The sequence below is a fragment of the Papio anubis genome, chromosome 17 (assembly GCF_008728515.1).
Source record: "Papio anubis isolate 15944 chromosome 17, Panubis1.0, whole genome shotgun sequence".
NCBI classification, from domain to species: Eukaryota; Metazoa; Chordata; class Mammalia; order Primates; family Cercopithecidae; genus Papio; species Papio anubis.
The window spans coordinates 38,031,159-38,049,254 of NC_044992.1; the positions used below are offsets into that span (position 1 = coordinate 38,031,159).

The window sequence follows — 18,096 nt, forward strand, 5'->3', positions numbered from 1 at the left end:
ATTGGATGAGGATATTTTCTATCCCTGCAGATTCTGGAAAATGGAGCCAGAAACCTTTTGGAGGAAGGAGCCACATTTGATCATCCTTCTCTGGGGTTTTTCTGTCCCAAGTGATTCATTCTCTTGTTACTTATTAAGAGTAGCTTTGAGTCCATTGCTAATATTTAAATTAGATTTTTGATATATCAAACTCAGTGTTTTTTAGTAAACAGCTGTAATTCCACCTCTGGGGGCTTTTTAGCTACATCAATAAGCCCCAAACCTATATAAATAACTCTTGATTGTCTGAAAGTGAAAATGCTTCATGAATAAGACTGGGGGAAACAAGGAACCTCAAAGTCATTTAAACCTATAATTGGATCACTCGTACTTTCAGCAGTCCCTTACATATTCCACAATAAATTAAGATGATTATACCTGACACCCAGATAGCATCAATTTTCACTTTAAATTAAAGAGAAGATAATTCGACAGATCTTTTCTTTGGCCAGTAAGAGGTCTTCAGAGACTCCAGAAGCTCATTAATATATTGAGCTTTGAAGTTTTTGATTTGGCAGAATTTCTATGTTGACTCAGTATCAAGTGACCTAATGCTCAGATTTCTTGTCAGTTAGTTATCTCCATGGGTTAGAAAATGCTGCTAGCAAAGCCATTTATTCTCTGTGGGGTAGAGAAAGTTGCTCTTCCAAACTATTGGTTAGACCCTTAACCCCAGCTTGTAAATGTTTGTGGTGTTTCACAAGGTGGGAACCAGGAACAATCAAACCAGCGCGTTTATAGTGTCTTCTGGGCTTTGCTAAGCTTGATATAATCACCAAAGGGAAATAAACAATGCCACTTTCCTCCTACCCCTAAGAATCTTGTCTTGCTCAGTCAAGTCCACACCGTCTTTTAAAGGAGAAAGGAGGGGGCTGTTTTTGTTATACCCAAGGACATCAACATTGGGAATGGCATAGGCAGGTCATATTACCGCATATCAAGGGTCATTTTACTAGTTGTTTCTGTGAATGGGAGACCACATAATAACTGAGCAAGCATGGGTAAAGAAAAAAAATGGTTGGGACTCTTGGTTTCTACCATCATGTGATTGAATTCCAGGTCTATATGTTGTCTACTCAACATCTCCACTTAGTTAACTAAGAGAAGTCTCATATTTAGTATGTCTAAAACAAAACTTAAGCTGAGCATGGTGGCTTATGCCTGTAATCCCAGCACTTTGAGAGGATGAGGCGAGAGGATCTCTTGAGCCCAGCAGTTTGAGACCTGCCTAGATGACATAGCGAGAACCCATCACTACAAAAAATAAAAAAAATTAGCTGGGCATGGTGGCACGTGCCTGTAGTCTCAGGTACTCAGGAGACTGAGGTAGGAGGATCACTTGAGCCCTGGAGATTGAGGCTACAGTAAGCCCTAATCACACCACTGTGCTCCAGCCTGAGTGAGAGAATGAGGAGACCCTGCCTCAATAAATAAATAAATAAATAGAATGAGGAGACCCTGCCTCAATAAATAAATAAATAAATAAATAAATAAATAAATAAAATAATAAAATAAAATAAAACAAAACTTCCAGGCTTCTGCTTCCCCAGAGGACGGAATGGTGTCCATCCCAAATATTTCTATCTGGAACCCGTGAAAGTGACTTTATTTGGAAAAAGAGACTTTGCAGATATAACAAAGGATTTTGAGATGAGATCATCCTGGATTATCTGGGCGAGCCATGAATCCAATGACAAATGTCTTTATGAGAGACAGAAGAGAAGAAACACAATAAACATTCGAGTTATGCAAGAAATGCCTGGAGCCACTGCAGGCTGGAAGAGGCAAGGAAGGAGGTTCCCTCGGAGGCTTCATAGGGAGTGTGGTCCTGCTGACTTTGATTTCAGACTTCTGGCCTCCAGAACTTTGAGAAAACGATTAACTTTTAAATTAAATGCATTACATTGACTGTTGCCCTCCACTAAAATGTAAATACCACAAGAGCAGGGAATTTTCCTCGTATTTTCATTACTGCTGTATCCCAAGCTCCTAGAAGAGTGATTAGCATTTATTTTTTTTCTGTGAAAGCCCAGAGAGTACATATTTTATTTGCTTTGCAGGCCATATGATTTCTCTTGTAGTTATTCAACTTTGCCAATGTAGTGTGAAACAACCATAGTATGGGTGTGACTGTGTTCCAATAAAACTTTATTTGCTCCACTTTATTTGCAAAAACAGATGTTAAATAGGATTTTGCCTGTGAGGTATAGTTTATAGCCAACCTATATCCTAGAACGATAGCACCTAATATTTGTTGAATGAATCAGTACATTAAATATACAAAAGAGGGCGGATTACCAATCTTTTTGGAGCTTCATTATCTTTAGCTTCAAAATCAGGATATTAATTTTATGCTCATTTACATATTATAAGGTTTAAATGAGAAAATCTCCTATCTGAGTGTCACATGCATTAATACACAGTAGAGCTTTCCTCCTTCTTCCACCTAAAGTGAGGCAGAATAGGCTGATCATGTTTTTTAAGCACAATATTTATTCAACCTCAGTGCACAATATTTTATTGTGCACAATATCTTAATGTTAACCATTTTCTATGCATTACTTAGGAGCATCCTCACAGAAGCCCTGTGATGTAGCCAGAGCAGGGATCACATAGAGTTTATGTGATCTCAAAGTCACTCAGCTAGAACAAGGCAGTATGAGAATTCTAGTGTGGGCTGAATTCTAGTGTGTTCCCTCTCTCATGACTCAATCATTAAAGAGGGATTATTTTTCATCTGAAATGTAAAGTATTTCTGTTTTATTCCAGCCTCACAGTCCTCCTATCCCCTGCCCCAAACCTAACAGTTACATTGAACAAAGACAGAGGAGTCTTGTACCCTGGCACCTGCAACACACCAGGGATTTATTTGTTGCATTGCAAGTAATAAGTACTTATTGTATTATTTGCTGAGTAGGTGCTACAGTGGATTATATTTCTTAGATTTTCCCCCTGTTCTCCAGTGCAGATTCTGGGCTACCAGAAATGAAGGTGAATAAACAGCAGAAGGAAAGCACCTCATAACATGCAGAAGTGGAAGTAAGATGTGGCAGGAGTGAAGGTTTTCATTTAAATACAGGGCTCCAGCCAGCATGAGTTAGAGGACATTGCTCCTGTAAAACCCCGTTTCCCACTTCCATTTTGCTGCACAACAAATCCAAGTATCAAATATCAATGGCTTGGCGTTAAGGATGTGTTTCCAATTTGTTATGGGGATTTCTGGGAAATCAGCTTGTCAATATGGGGCAAGATATATCATCATGATGCTTCATGCCCCATAACTGGGAAGACTTCTCAAAAGAATGAGTCACTGATGCTCCCCCAGCCCTTGTTTATGCTCCTTCTTGGTAAAGAGAAAGCAAACACGTCACCTTGCCTCTTGGTTTCACTCGACACCTGTCCAGAAAACTTGATTAAGGAAACCTGAATATTTCTATTTCTTTTTTTTGAGACGGAATCTTGCTCTGTCCTCCAGGCTGGAGTGCAGTGGCACCATCTCGGTTCACTGCAAGCTCCGTCTCCCGGGTTCACTCCATTCTCCTGCCTCAGCCTACCCAGTAGCTGGGACTACAGGTGCCCGCCACCACGCCCGGCTAATTTTTTGTATTTTTTAGTAGAGACGGGGTTTCACTGTGTTAGCCAGGATGGTATCCATCTCCCGACCTCGTGATCCACCCATCTCAGCCTCCCAAAGTGCTGGGATTACAGGCTTGAGCCACCAGGCCTCTATTTCTTGAGTATAATTTCTGTCATCCCCATTCTTACCTTTTTATTTTCAACTAAAATAAATGCTAATTGCATTAATATTTGTAATCACAGTGGAGAGCCCGTCATAATTCATGGATCATTGGTCAAGCCAGCCTTGTTAATTTTCTGTGTCACATAAGTCTTGGGGATTATTAATCTCAGGGTTATTGGCACTAGGATACAGTAGCTTTTTATGATATTAATGCAGTTTGAATGAGCCTTTGTGTACTAATTTGGATTTTGTAAATATAGTTAGGGAGGTGAAGAAAAGGATTAAAGCGGCACTGTGACTAAAAGGCCATCTTAGCCAAGAGCTATTTGGTAATAAGATCATTTGAACATATTTTGGTACTGTGCAGGCCCCAGAAATGTTTGAAGAGTGGGATGAAGGGAAAAGATAACACTGGAAATGGCAGAGGGATTATTTTCTTCTGTATTTCAGCTCTGCCAACAAGGCAACTGGGGAAGAGAAGGGCTGAATGAACACAAAATTTCTGGTTGCTGCACAAAATAGGATCAAAGAAAAGAGAAGAATAATCAGAGGTAATGATGGTAATTTGTTTTCTAGTTCAAATATAATTGACCCACACTGAAGACATAATTATGGTACATTAAGGAGATTAAAAGAGAGACAAAGGCAAAAGCATGGAGCGATGACAACATGATTCAAGATCCTATAATTATGACGTTTTAAAAATCACAATATTTTGCTATTAGCCTTTCAACCCACAACATACAGGAATAGTGGAAAACCAAGCAGATTCCATTTCAGTTGTCAGATTCATGTTTTCCTTTCTTTTTTTATGCCTGTTTCTTTCCCTTTTAGTTTCTTCTAACAGCTGCTGGTACTTGAATGTTATCTACTAGTAATAAGCATGTGGGAAAATGGAGTGAAACAATGGTTTATTTAGATGAGGAGGGAGTCTGTAATGATAATTTCCCACTCCTTCCTTTTCATCTATCTTAAGCTTGCGTATTTTGGACTGAGTCTGAAATCCTAGAAGCCCTAAGCTGAAACTGATTTCAGTTGCGTATTTCCCAAAGTATGACTTGTAAGGCACGTTAGATGCTTTGAGGTTGTATGTGGACAAGTTTTTTTATTGCATCAGTTATGGATATATTTTAATGAGCATTGAAAATGTTATTCATCCCTTAAATCTATGCTGTTGTGGTTATTATCTGGTTAGGATGAGACCAAGTAAAAACAGTGAGTCAATTTAAGGGATAACACTATATAAATAATTGTACCAATGGTGCATGACATTGGTACAAATCATGAGAGTGGCCGGGGAATTACTGGCATTTCTGAAACGTTGTTTTAGTCTCCCTTTTCCCTCATCCCATAGCACTGTCTGTTTGCTGTTCCAGGGTTATATAATGAAACAGAGGTGGCGTGGCAGTTCTGAAACACCAGTTATGAAATCGTGGACATTTTGGTGCTAACTAATAACTACACTAGTATTCCCAGCAATCTCTAATCTCCAGAGATCCGGGCTTTGAATTGTGTAACAAATCAACTGCTGTCTGCCGGCAGGTCAGTGATTCGTCCACAGAGTATTCAAAGAGAAAGCCATAGATATCACTGAGGTTGAATAATGAAGCAGGGATGCGCATGTTTTTCTAACTCAGCGTGTGTGTGTGAGGAGTTGCAGTGGGTGGGTGGGCGGGGTGTTAGCTTGACTACAGGCACAAAATTATTCCTCAACGCAGAATGAGGTGGTGCTTTCCAGAGACATGCAGCCTCTTCAATCAAGATGAGATCTGTCAAAAAAAACATACGGAGCGCATTAAAAGAAATTCAGTCTTTCCCAACTCAGTTATCTCCTTACCAACCTCTTTTACGATACACATAAAGACACACACCCTTTCTTTGATCCAGGGCTCAATCGATCATTTTGGAGGTGCAATTCATTGCTTGCTTAGTTGTTTAGGGAGTTAGAATTCACCAGTCACCGTACTTTCTCATTGAACTCCTAAAATTCTTACCATTCACCTGAAAAGTAGAACTGATATCCAACCTACATGCTCAGCATGGAGTGAGACTATTTTTCTGAGTACACAAAGTGAGCTAAGTGGGTTGTAAAATCTAGAAGAGCAAAAATGGTCTCCAGGTTGAATAAAATGGGCATAAGAAATACAAGGAAACTTGATTACAAACCATCTGAGGTAGAAATATCTTTCCAGGTAGATTTCAGAAATGCTCTTTAATTTTTTTTTTTTAATTAGATACATGATTCTCACCTACCTTTCCTTTATGGCAAATATTTCTGCTTTGGGAGTTTCTAGCAAGTGCTTTCTCTCATTCTGAGCACCCTCCTGTGCATTGGGGCTGAACTTTCAACTCTACTCTCCGCCCGTGTCATCTTTTGTGAGTATTCTCTTCCTTTAAATTCCCTCCGAGGACATTTTCCTCATCCAATTCCTACATTTTTAGTGCGAGGCCCTGGAATCTTGAAGGTTTGAACAATGGTGATGTTGAATATTTAAAGAGTACACTCAGGACGTTTCTTTGTGTTTAGCCATATGAGTTCGTTAAAAAATATATACCCCTGTCTCCCAATCTCCAGGAAACTTAAGACAAAATAAATTTGAATCTATTTCCACTTCGTGCTATGCAAGTACAGGAAATTATGTCAGATTCTTTATCCCTTATTGAAAATAAACATTCCATTTAACCAATAACAATGTTATTAGTTTGCATAGTGTATTTGTTTGCTATTGTTGCTGTAATACATTACTACAAATGTGGTGACTTATAAATGACGCATGTTTATTATCTAGAGGTCAAGTCCAAAATGAGTTTCACCGAGTGATAAGATATTGGCAGGGCTGCACCTCCTTTCCAGGCTCTAAGACAGAAACTATTTCCAGGGCGTGAGGGAAGGGGATAGGCGGGCATTATTCAGTACATTGTTTTCAACTCATTTACCTTTAAGAACTTCTGTTGTAGACATGTTTAAGGTTGGATAAAGAAGAAAGTATATGGCAGTGCATATTTATCTGTAGTTAACCTATTTTATTTAATGTCCTGTAAATCATATAAGTTCTTATTTTGTTGTATGTAGCATACCTACACTTTTATTTTTCCTTTTTTTTTTTTTTTTTTTTTGAGACAGAGTCTCACTCTGTCACCCAGGCTGGAGGGCAGTGGTGCGATCTTGGCTCACTGCAACCTCCACCTCCCAGGTTCAAGCGATTATCCTGCCTCAGCCTCCCGAGTAGCTGGGACTCCAGGTACCCACCACCATGCCCAGCTAATTTTTGTACTTTTAGTGGAGATGGGGTTTCACCATGTTGGCCAGGCTAGTCTCAAACCCCTGAGCTCAAGTGATCCACCCGCCTTGGCTTCCCAAAGTACTGGGATTACAGGCATGAGCCACCACACCCAGCTTCCGTTTTACATAGTATTTGGCACACTGGGTACCAGACACTTCTCTGCAATTGTCAGTCAAATCCATTTCAGTTATCTTTTATTAGCAATATTTGGAGAGTCCAACTTGGTCTTTCACCTTGAATAGCTTTCTCTCCATTCACAGCTTCAACTTTAGGCGTAGAAAAAGGGCTCCTTTCCTCTGTATATTCTTATCTCATAGACTTTCTCCAGATTCTGGCCCTTGAACTCTCTTGCTGTTTCCTCAACCACTGTGATCAATCATTTGCTTCAAATTCAATACCTGCTGTCTTCTTTGATTTGATGTTTTATTTTATTGTTTTTATATCTCCGTTACTCAGGATACACTGTTAGGTTCCTTTTAATGTACAGTCTTGACTCTTCTATCCTAATTTCATTAGACTTATTTTTTCTATGCTATAATATCATCAGACTGGAAGATGAATTTAGTTCAATAATAAACCTTTCCCTGCAAATCCACAAAATTTTAACTTATTAACTATACTGAACATGACCTCAAACAGAGACAGATGGTGTAGGTCAGTGCCATATCCAGAAGTTCAGGCCACAGCCAGCACCTGGACTCGGTGCTGACAGCATTTACCCAGACCTCCTTGGTCAGCCTGGATTGTGATACTCTAGCTTTAGCCTAGAAATGGCCTCAGATGCCTTTTCAACTCAGCGCTCAAGACAGCCATAATGGCCAGGCACAGTGGCTCATGCCTATAATCCCAGCCCTTTGAGGAGGCTGAGGTGGGAGAATTGCAGGGAGCCAGGAGTTTGAGTTCAGCCTGGGCAACCTGCTAAGACACTATGTCTACAAAATAAAAATAAAAAATTAGCCAGCTATGGTGGCGTGTGCCTGTATTCCTAGCTACTCAGGAGGCTGAGGTGGGAGGATCACTGAAGCTCAAGAGTTCAAAGCTGCAGTAAGCTATGATTATGTCATTGCACTTCAGCCTGGGTGACAGCAGAGTAACACTTTTTCTCAAGAACATAAAAAAGACAGCCATCATGAAGCATCAGGGAAGGAAGGTAATCTTCAAAGAGAAACTTATTTGCCTTATTTGCATCCTTGGAATTAAACCGTGAAAGGAAATTGTCTAGAATCATATGGATATTTGTAGAAGGACATAATTTGTCATGTAATAATTTTACTTGCTCCTTTGTCTCACAGGGCATTTTTAGTAACTCTAATAAGTATTATTTTTCAGGTGCTTTATAACCCAAGAAAAGTTCAAGTGCCCAGATATATTAGTCTGTTTGAGATCTGTAGGGAAAGATTCAATATTAGACCTTCTAAGCATGACAGTTCCATTTTAGACATGCCCAATTTACCACACTTCAGCTTTAAGCAACCTGGGGCAGGATAAAGGCTGTGTTCTGCTCCTGTTTGACACCTTCTGAGGATCCATTGTCAGTTTTAACAAGCTGTGTATTGACATTATTCAACATACCTTATCCGCTAAGATGCATTCTAGCCTTTTAAACAAGGGTGTACATTTAAACTGGCAATGGGAATGACTGCTATAATGCTTATGGTGTCAAAACTTTAGCCTATGCTGGGCCCAGTGACTCACTCCTATAATCCAAGCACTTTGGGAGGCTGAGGAGGGTGGATCATGAGGTCAGGAGTTTGAGACCTGCCTGGCTAATGTAGTGAAACCCCGTCTCTACCAAAAATGCAAATATTAGCCAGGTGTGATGGTATGTGTCTGTAGTCCCAGCTACTTGGGAGGCTGAGGCAGGAGAATCACTTGAACCCAGGAAGCAGAGGTTACAGTGAGCTGAGATCCTGCCACTGTACTCCAGCCTGGGTGACAGAGCGAGACTCTGTCTCCAAAAAAAACTTTAGCATAAAATGTCACTCATGGGTTATGAAGGTGTTGGACGATGCAAGGTGCAATTTTTTAGTCTCCAGAAATTTTGCAAGGAAAATATAAATACTCCAGCAGGTTTTAATCAGTTCTTTCATTCAAAAGGAATTATGTGAAATTCAAGCTCTGTCTCTCTCTCTCTCTCTGTCTCTCTCTCTCTATATATATTATAATATATGTGTGCATATATAATATGTGTGTATATATACACATATGTGTGCATGTGTATCTATGTTTCTACTGTCTATTCTGTCCCCACTCTCTTACATTCAGTAGAGAAAAATCAGTTTTATATTCTTTTGAGTGATGAATTATTCATGAAACTGCTGCTCCATGGATCAGGTGTTTTGCCATGTCACCCTGCTGGACACACGACTTGGATCTCTCATGCACAGTAGTCTGCTTGGCTCTCCTCTCGAGCACCAGGAAATCACACTATTCTTTCCTCTCTCTTCCCCTTGTTGCCTAAAACGGTACAGTGCATACCTCATTGGGTGTAACCAACTTTACAGAAAGATTAGAGTAACTGAGGGGAACTACAATACAAAAGGGGAAAAATATGAAATGCAGTTTTTTCCTATAGTGGAAAGCATCTAAGACATTTAGTTTTTGAGGAATAAGGGTTGATTTGGGTGGGGAGGGTTTCTGTGGAATATTTTCTGTTCCTAACTGTGTCTATCTGCTCTGACACCCATCTCACTCTGGGACCACTATTTCCTTCCAGTATCTGGTCTGTTTCAGGCCATCCATGGTATGTTCTACCCACAAGGATCTACTCACATGAGCCAATGTTTAAATTATTTGGTTTAAAATAATATTTAGAATAATGGCTCTGGGGACTCCAGCAAAACAAAATCTGTGGCTCCTGCCTCTCTGGTTCCACAGAATAAAGTGTCAAAGAGTAATAGGGTATGAGTGGCTTTATCACTCAAAACCTACACAACGATGCATGATGGCATAAGGCAATTCCGTTTGAGTATTTTCCAGAAGTGGGAGTTTAAGATGCACCTGGTTGTCCAGTAATTAACTATAAAATCAGACAGAGAGGAATTCTTACCTTTAAAAAAGAAATGATTTTTAAGAAGACTGTAGTCTAAACCAAAAGCAACAAATTCTATTGCTTACTTGACCAGGCAATGAAATGAATTAATTAGGTAGGGTAGGAATTGTGGCAAACCGAAGACTACCTATTTCTTCTAAAGGTATCATTCATAGACCTCAGAGCACTAGCAGTTGCTCAATTCCAAGGCGTTGGCATATTTATATAACATAGGTACAATTCCATTGTATTAATTTCACTTAGGATACAAGCTAAGTGGTGCCCTTTGAGTTTATAAAATAATGTGGCTCTGTGACACTATAGCTGATTTTCAGTATGTGGTAATTCAAGCTTAGAGTTGTCAGATCTTGCATTTTTTTCAAGAGAAGTCACAATTCTATGTGAAATCTTCCAATTTAATTTTTTGCAAGTAATTCAAGTCAAAAACAACTCTGTGTAAGCCAACAAAATATGTCTGCTGGCCAAATTTGTCCTATAAGCAAAGATAACTGCCTTCCATCTACATCCTTTATGTGCAAGAGAAACATTTTCCTAACTGCCCTAATAAGTTGAGAGATTGTTTTTCTTACAGCAAGGATAGTACTTCACAGTATAATTAGAAAGACTCTACCTCTTGCTTTGCCTGAGGCACTTCTGGTTTATGATTATAATCATAGTACCCAGTTTGCTTTAGCACTTTTCTTAGATTTTTCATTTTTTAATGAAAAATGTGTTATATAGTGTTATATTGACAGCTGCATTGAAATAAGCAGTGTGCATTTGGTTGATTTCATTTCTGTTTCCATCTTCTGCCATGCCAAGTGTGAGTTACATGTGCAGTGAATAGAGGTTTGACTTTAACATGTAGTTAATGTAAAAAATGAACAAGTGATGCCACATTTCTCTATTCTGGCCCTTTGAAAATGCAAGTTAACTAACACCCTAAATCCTTCCTGTCATTGACAGCATTAAGCATTCTTGTTGGTGAAATAAAGTAGACTCCTTTCGGAGAAGTAGAGATAACTAACATCTACTTTTAGGTGTTGATGGGAGAACTGTTGTTTTGTTGCTATCTCTGCTGGCTACTTGGTGAATTGCCGTGGTCCTGCCTTGGGATGCTAGATAAATAAAGCACCAGATCATGGTTGCAGACAGCGGGAACCATGCAAACTTATAGGCTAGATATATGTGCAATATGTAGGGAAATAGAGAGTAGTTGGAATGCTGATGCTACAATGATTTTTGTCATCTATTTAGTGGTAACTCTAGAGCAATTTATTTATTTTACTATTTATGCTTTTAAAAATTGTTTTCAATGAATTCTTGGCAGCAATGAGTTAAAGCAAAAAGAATAATGTATATTTAATAAGAAACTAAATACAAATTTTTATTTCTTAAAAACTTAGTGAATGTGAAACTCGAGTAAGATATTTGTTGACAATTATTATCCATTAAAGGGATGATATGGTTTGGCCGTGCTCCACCCAAAATCTCTTGAACTGTAATCCTCACAATCCCCATAATTCCCACATGTCAGGAGGCAGATCAGGTGGAGGTAATTGAATCATGAGGGCGTTCTCCCCCATGCTGCTCTTGTGATAGTGAATGAGTTCTCACCGGTTCTGATGGTTGTATAAGTGTTTTGTAGCTGCTCCTGTATTCATTCTCCTTCCTGCTACCTTGTGAAGAAGGTGCCTTGCTTCCCTTTCCCCTTCACCTTCAGCTATGATTGTATGTTTCCTGAGGCTTCCCCAGCCATGCTGAACTGTGAGTCAACTAAACCTCATACTGAACGGTGAGTCGATTAAACATCTTTCCTTTGTAAATTACCCAGTTGGCAGTTCTTTGTAGCAGTGTGTAAACAGGCTAATACAAAGGATTATTTTGATAAACCAGAGTCATAAATATAGTAAGAAAGCATCAGGATCTACTTCAAATGTTGATGGTTGCTTTTAAGAAAACTATCCTATACTAGTCACAATAATGTTAACACATACAGCTGCAGAAAGTGCACTTATAGCTCATTCTGTGAAACATGGCTTTTCATCTAGATCAGATGACTGCATTACATTATTTCATTATTGATTCCAACTTTCCCTGTGAACATACTAAAAGTAAAGAAATAACTGTTAATATGATTACTTCATCATCTGAAATATTTTGCAAAGATTGAAATGATGCCACTTTATTTTTCTCAATATCAGCAAATGCTTCAAGTTAAAAATGAATTAATCACAAGGTCGGGAGATCGAGACCATCCTGGCTAACACAGTGAAACCCCATCTCTACTAAAAATACAAAAAATTACCTGGGTGTGGTGGCGGGCGCCTGTAGTCCCAGTTATTTGGGAGGCTGAGGCAGGAGAATGGCATGAACCTGGGAGGTGGAGCTTGCAGTCAGCCAAGATCGCACCACTGCACTCCAGCCTGGGTGACAGAGCAAGACTCTGTCTCAAAAAAAAAAAAGAATTAAGTTTAGTAATAGTGAAAGTCTCAATTAATGGAATCACAATCATTCTATCAAAGTTACAACATTTGACAATATTGTGAATGCTATTGTTATAATTTTAGTTAAATATATTAACATTTAATAGAAAATACTTGTTTTTGGAAAAAATATGAGCACAGATTTTAGTAGAGTACAGTGTATTCATGAAAATAACATTCTTATTAAATTAATAGGCCATGGAGCAGAAATGTACTTGGATTTTGATATAGTTCATACATAATTTATAATTACATCTAAATCTATGCTATCTATCAGTAAAAATGGAAGCTGTAGATATAAAAATACTAAATGTTGTCATATAAATTTACTGAGAGTAAAAACTGCAACTTTGTTTTGAGAAGATAGTATTACTTTTTAAAAACTGCTCTGGCATTTTGGCACATTGGCAATACGTGCTTACCTCTCTTAGCCAGCCTCAGAGTTTTGAAATCTTTGAATTTGGGATGAGCTACTCTTTAAAACAAACTAAATGCTTTATGATGGTAATGGGAGTAAAAATTATATCCATTTACTAGAACTTGCTGTGTGCTTAGTAGATACCTCAACTTTCGTAGAGAGAGATTTTCTCCACTAAAAATGTTATGGTCTACAGAGAAGAGTAAATGGAAGGTGTAAATAATTTTAAATACATCAAATATAAAATGGAACACTGAAGGTGAGCATATAATTTTATTTAAAAAATTAAAAATAATAAGGGCGTATCAAAAAAAGACCTTAAGAAAAATACCTTTAACACATTATTAGCAATAGATATGACTAAGAAACTGATTTAAGTAAATTAATAATCTATGTAAAAATAATTATTCTACTTATTTTTGCTTTTTTGTTTATATCAATAATTAATGTATCATTTTATAATAATACAATAGTTTTATTTGCTTTTACATGGATATACATTATAAGAAAAATTATATTTGGAAAATAATTTTGAATAGAATGATTTTATGCAACATAATAAAAACCAACTTGACAATCAATAAATCTTCTTAAAAATTATATAATCTGAAAGTATCCCTCAAAAGTGGTTTGGACAGCATAATGCAGAGCAGTGTTAGTTTCTTTTCATTTGTTTCTTTCACTTCACTCTTCAAAAATACTACTCTTCCCATCTATTTTTTGTTAAAGGTTGGTTTACATTGGCTCTTTTTGTAAGCATTAAAAACCGACTATTATTTTTGAGGGTTCAAGTAAGACGTTTTCAGGCAAGGATAATACTCTTCAGTTATGAGGAGTGGGAAAACGGAGATGACAGCAGGAGAATACAGATGGGTGGTTTCAGAACTACAATTACATGTAAATTCATTGAAAATAAATCCATTTATATCGGCATTATGCCTAATATACCATGTTCATATGTCGTACTTCCGACCACCTCTGTTGTCACTACCCTGGTCCGAGCCACTGACAGCTCTCATCTGGATTATTGAAGCAGCCTTTAAATAACATACCTCTTCTTGCCCTGTTAGTCAAATGTTAATGAAGCAGCCAGAGGACTTTTTAATATTTTGAGTCCAGTTTGTAGCATTCTCCTGATGGCTTCTAATCTCATCCTCAAGAAAAGCCAAAGTTTTTATCCATGTCCTACAAGGTCCCTCAAGTTTACTTCCTTCTAGATTGTACAGAAACAGTGAACATGGTCAGGTGATGACCAACCGCTTACATAGTATTTGGTTCCATTTCTGACTCCTTGGTTAGGATTTCCCAGCATGAGGATATTGCTTTTGCCATATCTACCATTGTCACTCTGCAGGCTTTGCTGTCTTATATCTGTCCCACTACGAGAGCTACTACATTCAGTCTCCAGCTGTACCTGCTTCTCTTTTGGAGAGCAGTTCCACTTAGCCAGTCAGCCTGCTTCTGGAGTTCTGGCAAACATATTTTTCTTTGCTATTTTATTAGATGTGATTATTAGTTGGTGGTTTATCCCTTTGGTAGATTGATTTTCCACCAGCATTTGTTCCCAGATAAGCTTCATCTTCCTAATCTAGGGTTTGCCTTTCTGGCTACCAGTCAATGAGTATTAGAGCAATACAGACCTTCTTGAATACCAGCATGAGCAAAATACACTACAACAGTAATTTTGCTGAGTCCCAGAAATCATCCAATTGCCATTCAAAGCCCACAAGATTGTTTGCTCTGACCTTTTCAATTATCTTTATTGTGAATCATCCATGTGTATATTTGAGAATTGATTCTGTTACACAGTCTTCCAAGGATGATATAGCCTATGGCAATCTATTCATATTATGATCTCTAAGACAAACTATTTTCTGTACTTTGCATGTGAAGAATGGAATATAGTTTGCATTTTTTGATGTATTATTGCTTCATTGAATTTCAGTTTCAACTAGGTGGTACAGTCTGAGTACACTTAGGATTCAGAGCTATTTTCAGGGTACTATTAGTCATGTGGCATCTTTGTACTATTTATTTTAATTTATTTTATTTATTTATTTTTGAGATGGAGTCTTGCTCTTTTACCTAGGATGGTGTGCAGTGGTGTGATCTCAGCTCACTGCAACTTCCGCCTCCTGGGTTCAAGAGATTCTCCTGCCTCAGCGTCCTGAGTTGCTGGGATTACAGGCATGCACCACCAGGCCTGGCTAATTTTTGTATTTTTAGTAGAAACAGGGTTTCACCATGTTGGTCAGGCTGGTCTCGAACTCCTGACCTCGTGATCTGCCTGCCTTGGCCTCCCAGAGTGCTGGGATTACAGGTGTGAGCCACCACACCCATCAGCCTTCGTACTATTTAGAAAAATGAACCCTTTTCTCTGGGAAGACATAGTTTCATGTCAGGTTGCATACCTTGATGAGCAAAGGATGGGTGATTTCAGAACTCCAGTCATTTTCTTGGCTGGAGAACTTTGGACAGCAGACAACCTGTACAATAGCATGTGACAGTTTTAGAGATTAACAGATTTTTTTTTCTGACCTTAAGGAGTCTCATTGGCATTGGAAATTTCCTGAGGATATTAACTCTGGCTTGGTCTTCTTTATTTCCCCTTGTAACTAAAGGAAGGGCCTGAACACGTAAGTTCTTGATAAATACTTACAGGAACAAAATATTGAGCTTAGAAATATCACGATAGCGTACTCTAGAAATTGTCATGTGTGTTTTCACAGCTTTTACCTGGGTATTGCAAAACATTTCACTTGAACTGAAAGGGAAGTATTTAAAAATAGAGAAAGAAAGAAAGGTGAATATACTTGCTTGGTGAAATTGCAAACGGGTTTGTGTTGTAAATATTAATATATTACATAATTTCATTTAGGGAACTTGGTAACTCTATCATTGCTTTTGGAGATCTAAATCTTCATACATATCATAATGAAATAGCATTCTTTGAAATATGAATGATGATAAAGATTCTTTGATTTCAGACATCTATTCAGCCTCTTTTCAGGTCTCTCTGTGGAGAAGCAGTTATTCTTGTTAGCAGAGATGTCAGAGGATCTATTTCAGTTTTACTGATACCTTTTTCACACTCTACTCAACCAATGCTGGGCAGATCTTTGTCTATCAGTTATGCAAAAAGACATGTTGCTTTTTGCATGTCTTTTTGCAAAAGTAGTAAAACCAGTGTCTCAGAACAGAGACCAACCACTTCAAGTCTCTGAAACCTTCTTGCCTTTAATGAGACTAAGAACAGGTCACAGAGTAGCTTCATCACTTGTATATCATCCTTATGTTTACAACTAAAACACACTGGTAAGTTTGCCAGAATATTAATGAGTTCCTGGTGGATGTAGCACCTTGGGATGTGCCCCAAGTACCTTGCTCAGAGGTCTATTGCCACATATGTACTGAGGTCACATATGTACTGAGGCCATACTTTCTATGGGTGCTTCCAGCCAATAACTGAGCTTGGCAGGGATCCTATAGTACAGCCATCCTTGGGAGACGTGGGACTTCTCTGATGGACACCTTTGACTCAAGAACTCTCTGAAAGACTTTATCAAAACTTCCTCGGAGGCCATGATTGTCTAAAACACTTTTTACAGAACTTTCTCTTTCTCCATTTCTCGAGGTCTGATTCGCACCATGGTTTGATGGCTCTCCAGTATTGTCTGTATTCTCTCCCATTTTCTCTCACACAGTATTTCCCTAATAACATCCTTGCAAATTTATTCCCATCTTGTCATCTGCTTTTTGGACAACCTGGATGGAGAAAGTACCCAACAGTGACTAACTCTTAGCAGCACATGACTGGAATTGTGCTTGAGAAGAAGGCATAGAGTCAACAGCCTTTGTTTGACCTCAGATAGACTGTTCGTAACTCATTGAGTGATGCAACTCCTTTACTTAGTTTAACGCATTGCTTTATCTGTTGCTTTTACTCATTTAAACCACAAACACCTAGTCATGACTGATCTCTAGAAAATTCCATCTGCCCATGCCTGTCTTTTGAGCCATCTGGTGGTAAGTGACCCTGTATATGATGCTGTAAATTCACCTGTATGTGTTGTCGACTTCTTCACTGCAAGACCTTATGTGCTCTTTGTCTATGTCCTTGACTGGGATGAAGCACTAGGCTGGCCTCAGGGCTCATAAAATCTCTACTCAATAATAACATCTGTCATAAAAGGAATTAAAAAATTTGATATTTTAAATGGAAAACCACTAAACTATTTAAGTACCACTTTATTAAGTGCTTACTATGTTCCAGGCACTATGCTAATTGATGTGTATGCCTTATCTCCAATCCACATAATAACCTTATCAGGTGAGTATAATTACCGCCCATTTTTTACAGATAAACAGCTTACCAGAGGTCTCACTCTGAGTGGTGGAGCCAGGTACAGTGACTTCAAAGTTTTTACCCTTGCTTTTAATTTTTTTACTACATTACCTCACAATTAAAAGCCCTGTGACCAGGGCATGAATAATATCATTAACTGTGGTAATAGTATCCATACTTTACTGAATTCTTTACATAATACATTATATTATTTAGTCTTTGTTATACTCCTACAATGTGAGCCTTGTCCTTGTATTAGTTGTCTATTATGGTGTAACAAAATACTATAAAATTTAATGGTATAAAATAATAACAGTTTATTATTTCTCATAATTCTGTGGATTGATAGTCAGGGTGATTCTTCTCCCAGGCTCACCTGGCATCGCTCATGTGGCTGCTGTCATCTGATGGCTCCACTTGGGCTGGAGTTTCCACGGGAGCCTCAGTCAGATATCTGGAAGTCGAGGCTGACTGAGGCACTCCATTTTTCTTACTGTGGCTTGTCAATCTTCTGTAGGGTAGGCTGAGCTTCTTCACTCATAATGGCCTCAGGCTTTCAAGACAGTGAAGATGGAAGCTGCAAGACATTATAGAGAGTAGGGCTCTAGACACGTAAATATTACTTCTGCTTTCTGTTGCTTAGGGACAGTCACAAGACCAGCCCTGATAAAAGGAGTGGCAATTCCACATTGCCCTTTATTATATTAATTGTATTTAAAAATGAGAAAACTAAGTGGAAAGCCAGAATTAAAAT

At 38.4% G+C, this 18,096-nt stretch overlaps 1 long non-coding RNA gene across 1 annotated transcript in view; it reads left to right on the plus strand.

The window, feature by feature from the left end:
- The window catches only part of LOC103878777, a 276,069-nt gene that overhangs the window by 206,026 nt on the left and 51,947 nt on the right, over positions 1–18,096 (plus strand). The window contains exons 3-4 of the long non-coding RNA XR_002518095.2: positions 4,229–4,329; positions 5,155–5,320. This is a non-coding gene — a long non-coding RNA (uncharacterized LOC103878777). The remainder of the gene's footprint in view (positions 1–4,228; positions 4,330–5,154; positions 5,321–18,096) is intronic.